Source organism: Temnothorax nylanderi, unplaced genomic scaffold (assembly GCF_030848795.1).
Source record: "Temnothorax nylanderi isolate EJ_2023f unplaced genomic scaffold, tnyl_v1.0 TNYL_tig0095_pilon, whole genome shotgun sequence".
In the NCBI taxonomy this organism is placed as follows: domain Eukaryota; kingdom Metazoa; phylum Arthropoda; class Insecta; order Hymenoptera; family Formicidae; genus Temnothorax; species Temnothorax nylanderi.
The window spans coordinates 17215-30000 of NW_027249157.1; the positions used below are offsets into that span (position 1 = coordinate 17215).

The following is a 12786-nucleotide window of genomic DNA, read 5'->3' on the forward strand; positions in this document are numbered from 1 at the left end:
CTTGATAAAATAATTAATTAAATTTACTTTAAAATCAATGATACATAAAAATATAAAATATCCAAACTCATGTATGCGCATAAAGGATTAATATTATTAACTCTCAGCCTCTGTCCATGGGTCATTTGTGTCCGGCCAAAATCTATTACCTGTAATATCTTGAAATTCAGCAGAGGTGCCATTTGTAATAGCTGAAAAAAAACTTTAAGTGAAGAGTTACTTCAGGGAAAAACTTGGTTAGATTCCGCTGGTACAGCTGCGAGTACTGGAAATTACAAATCTCGAACGGACACGAATGACCCATGCACAGGGGCTACGTATGCCAAATACAAGGTCTCAAAATTTGTAATTTTTGTGCAAAAAATTGTTTTATGGCTTTTTAAGAAAAATAACGTCAAAAAAAGTTAAAGAAATATATAAGACAATTAAGACCCATATGTGAAGAACATCGCTTATGTGTATGCCGGGATTGTTATTAATCATAAAATATAAAAATACAAACTTTTAGCATATTTTCATTGTCCTTTTATAATAAAGAAAACCAAATAATAAATAAATTACAAATTTTATTGTTTTTAATAAATGTAAATATGTTACCAGTTTGTACAACACCTATCACTTCAATTTTATCACCTTTATTTATCTTTAGTTTTAAATAATCATCAGTCGGAAAATTTAAAATATGTACTTCTAATTTAAAAGTCCCATCTGTCACTGAACCATAACCAATATATTTATTTAATTTATTGTCATGTATTTCCGCAAAATTTGTTTTAACGTAAGCTTCCAATACTATAAAAAATGATACATAAGTAGATATTAAAATATAAGAACTAAATTAACTAAATAATATGTTTAATTTTAGAATTAAAAAAATATTACGAGTAAAATTTTTTTTGTTTAGAAAGGAAAATTTTTCTAATATTTTAAATATCTTGAATATATAATGAGATAACTTGATTTAACATAAAAAAAAAACATAATTTTATTAAATATAAATGCAATTATATAATTTAAATATTTATTATCTATATTATGCCAAAACTAAGATTATTAATCAAGGAAGAAAGAATTAGATTAAACATAAAACATTTCATAGTTTAATGTAATTAAAAAAATTGAAAAATAAATAAAAAATTATAGATTTGATATAAAGACTAATTGATGTTCTTGATATATATTGTATGTTTACTATTTGCAAAAAAATGAAAAATAGAAAGAAAAAATTAGTTAATGTTCCATTTTGATTATCTTTTTTATTTGAAATAATTTATTGTTGCAATTATAAAAGTAATAGATTCAATTATTAACATTAAATTAAACATTTTACGTATATATACATATATATATATATATATATATATATATATATTAAAATATAAATATAGATATAACGAAACAACTCACAGACACGTTCAGAAGTATTAAAAATCTCATTTAATTTTATTGGAATTGCTTCATTGAAAGTTTGACTTGGTTCGTATATTCCTAAATTTGTAATAACTGTATTACTACGAATCAATAATTCGTAACGAACATTTCCATTGTTAAAGTTGGACATTTTTGGAGTTCTTGCTTGAATTCCGTCCAAGTGAATGATCTATTAAAATTATTTTAATAAAATACTTTGTTATAATAATGAGATTAATATAATATAAATGTAATTTAATTATTAAATGAATACATATTTTAAGTATACATTTAGTTATAAAACAAAAATGAAAAAAAGCAAATATAATAAAATTTATATATATACTATTTGATTTAGAATTATAATTCAGACAAAATATTTATTAACATGAAAATTTAAGCATATAATTACATGATTTGGTTTTATAAGAGGTAAAATAGGTTCTATGTCATCATTCCAAGCCACTATTTGAATTTTTCTTCCATTTCCGTTAAGATAAAATTTAAAAAATTTATACTGTTGCTTATTACCAACGATTCGAGGAGACTCTATGCCATCGATATAACCAACTATTTCGCTATGAGAATAATATGATAAATAAAAATGATTAATAATTACATTTATTACATAATAATGATTAAATAACAATAAAAATTTGATAAAATATGAAAGTATACAGAGTGACCTGCATAATATAATTATTTTAATAAATTTACAATATAAAAATAATTATTATTTATTTTTATCTATTTAGCATTTAATTAATCAAATATAATTTAATTATTTTATTAATTTAAAATTAAAATTTTTTATAATTTGTTATATAAATTTATTATTATAACTATTATTAAAATAATTTAATTGCAATTATTTAAATAATTATTAATAATTATGATTATATTACTGCAAATATTTATAAAGTAATTACAAATTATTTATCCAAAATAAAATTTACAAGAATGAATTATACTGAATGAACTTACATGGTTGCATCATATATCTGAATTAAATCCAATATATCATTGGTCGTAAATAAATCAACTGGATTTATTTTCTCAAGTTCCGATTGCATGCTTTAGACCGGGAGCCCGCGACAAAATTTCTGTCAAATCTTATTCACCGCCATATTAATAGAATTAGTTGTTTTAATCGAGTAAGAAAGGTACATGATATTGGCGAGGTCGGTCAGCGGTACATAGATGCAAAAAATTATAACAAACATGTAATTTTTGAACGTGTCCTTGTCAAATCTTATTCACCTTGAAACTTGTTTGCTAGTTAGTTTTTAATAGATAATTTATGAAAAAACGTTTCTTACACCTGGCAAGCGGGACAAAATTGTTCTTACAGATTGTAAACAATGTAATATTTCACGAGGGTGATGTCAAATATTATTCACTTTGAAATTTATATGAGAGGTAAGTGTGAACTATAAATAATACAAAAAAAAAATTCTTACGGCTTGAACGCGGACCAAACGAGTTCTTACACTACTCTGAAACTAAAAATTAAGAGTGCCCACGACGCTCTTTTGCTACAGTGCGCACATGGTAATTTTTCTTTAATGTAGTACGTTAGTATATAAATCGGGTTTGTCACTTACGAACATGCAAAATAGATGGACAATAAAATGTGGAATATTTTTTCATTGTACATTATTCATTCTTTTTATTAAAGTAATTCATATAATGTATAAAATCAAATATTTTGATTTCTTTGTTTTCCTCATGAGCACTATCAGACGGTTGCGCATCACTCGTACATTCGATATTGTCATTGCTGAAAAAATATTATAAATCATTCAATGCATGCATGTATACAGTAAATTATGTCATGAACAATTTTGATACTTAAACAAATAATTCTCTGATTCTTACCTGGATTCCAAATCAAGTGTATCATCATCGCTAGGCGCTTGTACCCTTTCGGAACATTCTATACTTTCGGAGCTATAAAAAATCCAAACGTAATTTTTATTAAACACCGTTTTTCGTGTCTTCTTAATTTAATAAAGTAGACGTAAAAAGAACAGTTCACTTTTTGCTAGCGCGTATAAACTCTGTATTTCAAATGTATACAAGGACAAATTCGTGAAAATAAAAGCTAACCGTTGTATTCGAATCGTCAGGTGAACGACCCTCTGTTTACGCAACACACATGAAATTTTACTTATTAAACGAATTAAACTTACCCTCTAGAAGTTGATGCAACTCCTTCGTCAATTTCACGAGATGTCGATTGCTGTGGTTCAATTTTTGCATCTTTTTTATATTTATTATTTAATGCAGTGAAACTTTGATAGCAAGCGGAATGATATCCTTTACTATATATAACTACGTAAAACTACGTTTTACGATATATAATTGCATTATATATAATCATATATATTTATATATAATTATATATAATTTTTTTTTCCCGGGCAAGTTCCATACGCACACATGACCTGCAATATTATTTTATAATACTGAATTATATAATATTATGTAACGAATTTTTGAATTTAATATCTATAATATATATAAAAACAATTCAAATAAATTTTTTAATTTAGGATTAAATATCTGCAGCATATATGATGACTTGCGAATCTATATCTATACAGATATAGTGCTATATCTGGTTGTACATAGGACAAGATTAGTCACATTAATATATCTGGCTATATATGACTTCATATATAGTTGTATATAATGCTATATCTAGTTATATGTAGGTACACTACTCATATATCATTATATCTGGCTTCACATACATTTATATACGATTAGATATGGTGCTATATCTGGTTGTATATAGCGCCAGATTAGTCACATTAATATATCTGGCTATATATGACTGCATATATAGTTGTATATAATACTATATCTAATTATATGTAGAGTGCACTACTCACATATCATTATATCTGGCTTCACATACATTTATATACGATTAGATATGGTGCTATATCTGGTTGTACATAGGACAAGATTAGTCACATTAATATATCCGGCTATATATGACTGCATATATAGTTGTATATAATACTATATCTAGTTATATGTTGGGTGCAGTACTCACATATCATCATATCTGGCTTCACATACATTTATATACGATTAGATATGGTGCTATATCTGGTTGTATATAGCGCCAGATTAGTCACATTAATATATCTGGCTATATATGACTGCATATATAGTTGTATATAATACTATATCTAATTATATGTAGAGTGCACTACTCACATATCATTATATCTGGCTTCACATAAAATTATATACATTTATATACAAGTAGATATGGTGCTATATCTGGTTGTATGTGGGACCACTGATTGCACATGTGGCCATGTATAATTAGATATGACCCCATATAAAAACATATATAATTATATATAATTATATATATACCAGATATAATTATATATGATTATATCTAATCATTTTTTCCCGGGTTGGAAATGGCAACTGGAATCAACTGGAAGTTCAAGTGGAAGACAATAATGTCAGACATGAGACAAGCACTCATCAATGAGTATTTTTCAAGGTAAATTTAATGATAAATTTAACGAAAGTATAAAATATTCATGTTTTAAACCAAAAATAACTTTTTTGTATCTGATCTTTGTTATGTAATATCTTAAAAAACTTCTTTATATATAATCTCTTCTTTATTGTATAATCTATTCTACGGAATATCACATAACTTCTTTGGCACTTTACAGAAATGTATCACTCTTATTTTTTATAGATTACGCAACTAGAACCTGCCTAACGATTATTCCAAGTGGTGCCATATGGTCCATTATTAATTACTGCAAATAAAGAGTATCATGTTAACAAATCTATTATACTACACGAATTGTATATTGTACGAATTATCATGGAAATATTATACTTACTAATCATCATCAATAACCTCGTCATTCTCGTCAATTTCGACATTTGTGTTGAATTTCTGTAGTGTTTGTCTCTTAATCTGCGCATCCAACTTTAAATTTTCGATTGTCAGTTTCGTAATTTTTGACTTATCCTCTATTTCTTGCACTAATAATTTTTTTGTAACACCAAGAGTTCGTTTCTCAACTGCAAGTTCTGTTCCGTAATTTAAGGATTTTCAGTAAACGGCTTGGTCCGTTTGTTTTTAAAAATAAACTTAGCATCAGTTCCTACAATGATTAATTATGGTTGTAAATTATTTCTTTTGATATTCTGTGATATTTTATACCTTTTCGTTTATTAATCTCGCGAACAGAATCCACAGTATCGATTTTCTTTTCCATGTGGGGTTTTTCGGTATTCGCCGATTTTTCTACAAAAACACATTACGTTTAATACTTTTCTTAATATTCCTTAAGAAAGGGATTCTTAAGGACTCTTTCTAACATCTTGTGAGATTGTCAGAGGCGAGAAATGACAGGCTGAGAATTCTTAAATATTATTTTCAAATAAAAAAAGATTTGCATAAAATAACACTTTAGATCACTTCAGCACACTTTAAAAATATTCCGAGCACTATTCTGTTTCCTTAACAGTTAATAAACAGTCGTAAAATGAATGTAATACAAGCCTAGCCACGCGCATAAGCCTGCATTTGTATTATATTCATTTTATGGCTGTTTATTAACTTTGAAGGGAAAGGAATAATGCTCCGAGTATTTTTGAAGTATGCTGAAGTAATGTGGTGTTATTTTATGCAAAAATTTTTTTATTTGAAAATTGCATGCAAGAATTCTCAACTTGTCACTTCTCGCCTCTGACGTTACGATCTCACAAGATGTTGGAAAAGGTCCAGGAGCCTTAATTAATACTGAAATAATGCAAAATTAAAAAAAATTTTTACCTGAACTTATTAATGGTGCTTTGGGTACTCCTACATTTTCTTTGCCAACATTTTTTGTTCTTTTCAAAAACTGTAAAATATCTTTATAAAGTATTAAAATAAAATTTATATTGTTTTCCGGATTAATGTTAATACTTTCAATAACTAACCATCATTTTCGTCGTCTACAAACATAATATCTGCATATTATGGTATCCGCGATATTAGGTTCTGGCTCTAAAAGAAAATGTAATATTGTTACGAAAAAAATCCGACCACTTACAATAAACATTTAATAGCATTACAGATTATTAACCACCTTCTTCTGCATCCTGTTGTGTCGTCCACTGTGTTGAACCACTTTGACTTTGACCCTGGCTCTGAAAGAAAATGAGATACTGATAATGTGATATGTTATATGATAATGTTTCTCTTACTTCATTTTTCTGCTATTATAGACTGTGGTAATTACCTGCATACTGTGAGTCTTTATCAAATCTGGACTGGAGACCCATCATGGTGTTTGGTGTCAATGATAATATTTTTTCCTCGCAGGGAGTCAAAGACACTGGGCACTGACCACCACCAGTTTTTGTTTGTTCGCTTTTGAGGATCGAGCATTTTTTGCGGATATTTTTTTTTACTGTATCATATTTCGCATGAATTGTTTTTGTGGAGCGAGGAAAATTTCCCGAAGCAGCATTAAGGGGGGACTCTACTGTAATGGGTCAAAAAAATCTATTTTTTGCATAAATAAATAGTATAAGGTTTCAAGAACATATTCCCAAAGCGTTATCGTCGAATTCGTAAAATTGACGAAACTACAGCTCCTTTTAGTGAGGCGCGCGGAGGATCGATACAGCAGAAGTACGCTGTACTGACTTCGCAGCATCCTCGGCATTCTATCGTTGTGGGAACAAAAATATTCTTTATACCTGCCTAGACCCTCAACTATTTTGTTTGACCCTACATGTGTTTATATTTATGTGTTTGTATTTTTGTGTGTATGTGTGTGTGTAAAGAAGTTCGAACAGCCAAGAGAATGACGAAAATTGCCAAACAGGAGTTCTACGAGGAAGAGGAAGGCATTTTATATGAGAATAGCCCGGAATAGCGGATTGAGCGTTATTTAACTGTAAGTATCGTGGAAATATCAAAAACTTCATTTCTTTATTCAACTGCGACTCTTTTGACCCGCCATATTGAATCCGCCATTTTGAATTTTAAAAATCTGATATCAGATTCGGATTCAGCGACCTCAAAAACCTTTATACTGAAATTTTCATGCATTTCTACGTGCTTTTTTGGCTGACAGCAAAAAAATCCCAGTAAGCAAGAAACGTCAAGAAACATTTCAACTACATTGCATTAATGTTAAAACGTTGCTGTAATGTAGTTAAAATGTTTCTTGATGTTTCTTGCTTACCGGGATAAACTTTAAACGCGTTTTTCTCAAAACCACTTTTTCCAACTTTGCGTACAGGATAACTCAAAAAGTAATCAATCAAATAACTTTTGCCACGCATGATTCGATTCCTTACAATTTTCTCCAGGGATTGAACCTACCGTTACATTTTATTGTTTATTTATAACATTTTTATCAACAATAGAAGATTGATTTTTTAATCGAAAAAATGTCACTTTTCTTACGATTGCTGTAACTTCTTCAATTTTTCATATTTTTATTTGCAAATAGGTTCAATCCCCGCGTAATTTATTAAGCTTTAAAGAAAATTTTTGTTTTTCGCTTTCATTGTCAGATAACTCAGCTCGTTGCTACATTGTACGCAGATAACCGTTGCGCTACCGACATTGTGCCACAAAATTGTACGTCAACACAATAAAAATTAATGAAATTGAAAAAAAAAATTTTTTTTCTTCTTTAAGAATGCCTCTTTATATTGCAAAAAAAATTAATCCAATATCACTTATAGTTTTCTTTAAAAAAAATTCCCAAAAAATCATTATTTTTCGCCCGGCTACAGTAGAGACCCCCCTTAAATTCGTTGCAAATTTTTTCTCAAGCTTCGTTTTTATCTTTCCACATTGTTGCATCGGTTTTTTTATTTTCGACAATAATGTTTATATTTTAATGTAATATCGATTAACACACAAATCGACCTCAGTCTTTGTAAAATTTGCTCCTTTTTTCTCCATTTGAACCAGATAATTGTTTTCTTCAAGAATATTAAGAAACCGGGCATTAATCGCAAAACACAATTAATTTCACTTCGCTCATTCGCTGACAGAACGGTATATTCGCGGACAATACGGTGTAATTTATAGTAACATTCTAGTACCTTTTGTGTCGAAAGTGTTATGTATTGACCGGAAGTATAGCATTTGAAGAATATAGCTATTCGTTAGATACGTAACCAGAGGTTTCAATGAAGAAAACGAATTTTTAGTTATCTAACGGATATCTTTATCTGGAAGATAACTATTGGAAGGTGTGAAGAAATCGGGCATTTTAAACAATTTTGCCTTTAAATTTGAAAATTTTATGCAAATTTTCAAGTATTTTGTTAGAAAAGATGAGAAACCTCTGCAACAGATAGCACGACGATATTCAGAATATAGTAGGGGAGACCGGGGCCTAACCGTCAGTTCTTTTTCGGTGCCGATTTTTAACAAGAAAATAAATAATTTTAGTTAAATGTGGTATACCACTGTAAAGAGTGACCCTTTAGCTACAAAATTTATATAGGAAATTTTTATCTACGTCGCTTTGTTTAACCGGAATAGAGCAAAAACGACAACGGTGGAAAAATTGAAATCTCAAAAATGCCGGGGTTTAACCGTCACACTGCATTTTCAATACATATACGTACATCTAATCCTGAAAAATGATAGGATACATCTTAATAATTGTTTTTTAAGAGAAAAATATAAAAATTTATTTAAAATTTTTATGCGAAACATTATTAAAAAATAGTTACGAGGGTTCCTCTTTCCGCAGAAGTCACTCGCCCGACTTGTTTCACTCCTCGACGTCCGATGACTCTATTCGGTGTCTAAACGGTTGTAATTCCCGTCTCATCCATATTCCATATGCAGTGAGCCTGGAAATGCCCGGAAATGCCTTGGAAATGCACCCGGACTGCTTACTGACGGATTAACCCCAAACACGAGTTTCAGGTTTGATCGCCCACGAAATATTAGACATCAACGATAATGAAAAAACTACACTGGATTCGTGTTCAGCATGCATTACTCTTTATAATCGCGTACCTCGAGATTTGGAGAGCAAATATTATTGCAGATATTACAAAATTTCCACGCGCAGAAAATGTAACTTTCACCTTCCGAAAACACGTTTGCCCTCGTAAAAATCATAACACGGCAGGTAACCTGCCGAAACTCCGTTGGTCACATGGGTACCATAAGCAGCGTTTACAATGTTAATAGCAAGTTCGCACAATATACAGGTTCCGAGATATTTGATTTGACGGTTCAACCCCGGCGACGGTTAGGCCCCGGTCTCCCCTATACATAAAAAAGATGTTCAGGTTTCAAAAATTAGTTTCACAAGTGTTCATATTGATGGGCCTTTAGTCAGTACTTGCTGTTCTCCTCAGTTTACTTTCTTTACCCGGTGGCATATCATTAAATATATCAAGAGAAGCAGATTTTTTTTGTACTCTTGCTGATGGTACTATAATTTTGTGTGAAAATTTTGCATCTAGTAACTCTGATGATAACGATATGATGGTAATAGGTAGAACATTTTTGCATATCGAAAATTTGTTGCCCCCATCGTTTCCATCACTTGGTCTTGGTTGCTTTCATGTCTATGGATTATCATCATTACAATGCTGGACTGTGAATAAATAAATTAAGCAGAAATGTGTAGCAATGCCTTTCAAGAATGGTTATGCTACGTTTCCTTTGCTTCATCATTAGTACAATAATTATGTAATTAGCAAAAAAATATAAAAAATCATATAATTAATTTTATTATAAGAAAAAGTTTTTAAGTTTTTGTTTTCTTTTTATGTATATTTAGAAACAATGACGTTTAGTATAGTAGAGTTTGAAGACGCCGACGTTGATGTAATATGTACAAAGTGGCTTCATAAAGAAAAAGGTAGGGGAGACCGGGGCTAACCCGACACCGGGGCAAACCTGACACTAGGCTTTTTGCCAATTTAAATCTATCGTAGAAACTTGCCTTTCCTACTGTAAATGCGTCTTTATGTGCCAGTATTATCAACGGAATTTGGTAACGCTCTGAGTTATAGTGTAATTTTTAACGCGACATAAGCGTTTTTGATAGTGAAAAGTAATTTTTCTGATCTCTCGAAAATGTCTACTCTTTCATCGAGCTTTACTCTTGCGAATCTAACGGTAAGTGATTTTGATGGGAAATTCGATGCTTTATACGAATCCGATAATAGTTTTTGCATATTTTCAAAATTTTTATATTTTTGGAGTAACAAAAGTAAAAAACGACGTTCGGGCCAAAGTCGACACGCTGCTGTTTTATTGGCTCCCAATAATAAACGATGCTTGTGATGCAGCTATATGGCCCATGACAAATGTGTGCGCACGTGTAATCGCGAATTTACTTGCATAAATTGTTTTTTCAGACATGAGTTTAGATGAAAATAATTGAATGTTCAACAATTTTTGTTTTCATTATTTCCAATGATTGTTTTACTTAATTCCAAATTTTTATACTTTCTAAATACACGATAAACAAATGTATATTTAGTTTCAGACAATAAAAAATAAGTTCCAGATCAAATTGTGTCGATCAGGCAAAGTGTCGAGTTTACCCCGGCATTTTTCAATTTAAAAATTTGTCTTCGCGTCACTTTTCCTTTCCTGGGAGCAAAACTAAGCGACGTACAGCAAAATTTCCTTAAGCAATTTTGTACCTGAAGGAACGCTCTTTAAATGTGTACCATTAAATTTGCTTGAAAATTTTACTTAATTGTTGAAAATTGCCTTTAAAAAAATTGTGTCGGGTTAGCCCCGGTCTCCCCTACTTTAAGATGTCCAAATGTAAAAACGTCAATAGAATATTATAAAACTGTCCAAAAGTTACTGTTCCGGATGTTACTAAATGAAAAAAAGCTAAAGTTGCAAACATTTTGGGTCATTATGGTAAGGATAATTTTACGAAACGTTAAATCAATACAATTTTAGACAAATTGTTTATATCGAAAAAGAACGAACATATCTCTATGTTAATTTGATTAAAAATACATTAATTTTTTCTTCAGATTTATATAACATTGCCCGTATCAAACTGGGTCGTTATGGTAAGGATAATTTTACGAAACGTTAAATCTATACAATTTTAGACAAATTGTTTATATCGAAAAAAAACGAACATATCTCTATGTTAATTTTATTAAAAATACATTAATTTTCTCTTCAGATTCATATAACATTGCCCGTATCAAACTGAAAGATGCTGAAATGCATTCAGATATTGCGACTGATCTTGAGTCAAGAGGGAAAGAAAAACGTCGGAAAAAAATATTTATAGATACGGCTTTAATACGGATGGAAAAGATGACTGCATTCTATAAAAAAATCTCTAAAGTGGACATTATATAAAGAGAAAATGAAATTATCTATTCCTAAACCTTCAAAGGAACTAATACAGTTTAAATCTACGACTTCTGGAAAAAAAAAAGATACAGTTATACCTGCAGAACCATGCTTTTCCTCAAAGGAGTAGTCAACACAAATTGCTAAAAAGACAGCTTTAATTGCTACACATGAATCAAGAGAAACAGATGAAAACTATAGTTTTACTTCCAAATTATACAACTTTGAAGTGGAAGCAGAAAAGACTGGTTGTACTACTACACTACTTTCAACATTAACAAAGACACTTCTTTTTCTACTTCAAGATCTCATGATTTATATGACAAACATGAAAGATCTGCTTCTGTTGTAAAACCACTTTCTGAATCTGAGGAATTACATACAAAATCTATAAATGTTCACTCTAAAATTTCAAGTAGACATAAATCAAGAAAAAAATCCAAAAAAGTTTCTCATGCTGCTGAGTCATCTCTGCCTTAATTAATATCTACAAGTAAAAATAATAGTTCTTCAAGATTTTATACTTACAGGAAAAAAGAAAAACAATCTGCTTCTATAGTAAGATCTCCTACATCATTACAGAAAGATGAAAATGCTTTCACTCCAAGAAGACAGTCTCATAAATTACCTTTACTTCAGTCAAGTATAAAATCAGTTTCAACAACTGAATCGTTCTCCAATAAGATATTGGAGTCTGTTAATGATATGTATGGAGCTGATGTTGCAGTGTCTAATATGGAATATAATAATGATGACGAATTTTGTAAGTAATGTCAAGAATAATTTTTTTTGTATTATTTTAATAGCTTTAGATAATATATGCATAAATATTATGACATTTTTTAATTATAAAAATTAACTATAGAATAATTATTTTTATATAATACATATACTCCTGAAAAAATTTGCTATATTTGTCATATTTCTTTTGTTTTGGACATAGCTGCTGATGCAATAGCACATGTGACTCTATTTCTTCTGTAGATACATTTACGAAAGGTTAGTTA

At 29.7% G+C, this 12786-nt stretch overlaps 2 long non-coding RNA genes across 2 annotated transcripts in view; both read left to right on the top strand.

The window, feature by feature from the left end:
• The first annotated feature begins 4268 nt into the window (after nt 1-4268).
• On the top strand, nt 4269-5313 carry LOC139775275 (uncharacterized). Its single transcript, XR_011718787.1, has 2 exons — nt 4269-4942; nt 5147-5313. It is a non-coding gene; the product is annotated as an uncharacterized lncRNA (long non-coding RNA).
• Nucleotides 5314-11159: 5846 nt separating this feature from the next.
• The window catches only part of LOC139775265 (uncharacterized), a 1852-nt gene continuing 225 nt past the window's right edge, over nt 11160-12786 (top strand). The window contains exons 1-2 of the long non-coding RNA XR_011718784.1: nt 11160-12542; nt 12723-12778. This is a non-coding gene — a long non-coding RNA (uncharacterized lncRNA). The remainder of the gene's footprint in view (nt 12543-12722; nt 12779-12786) is intronic.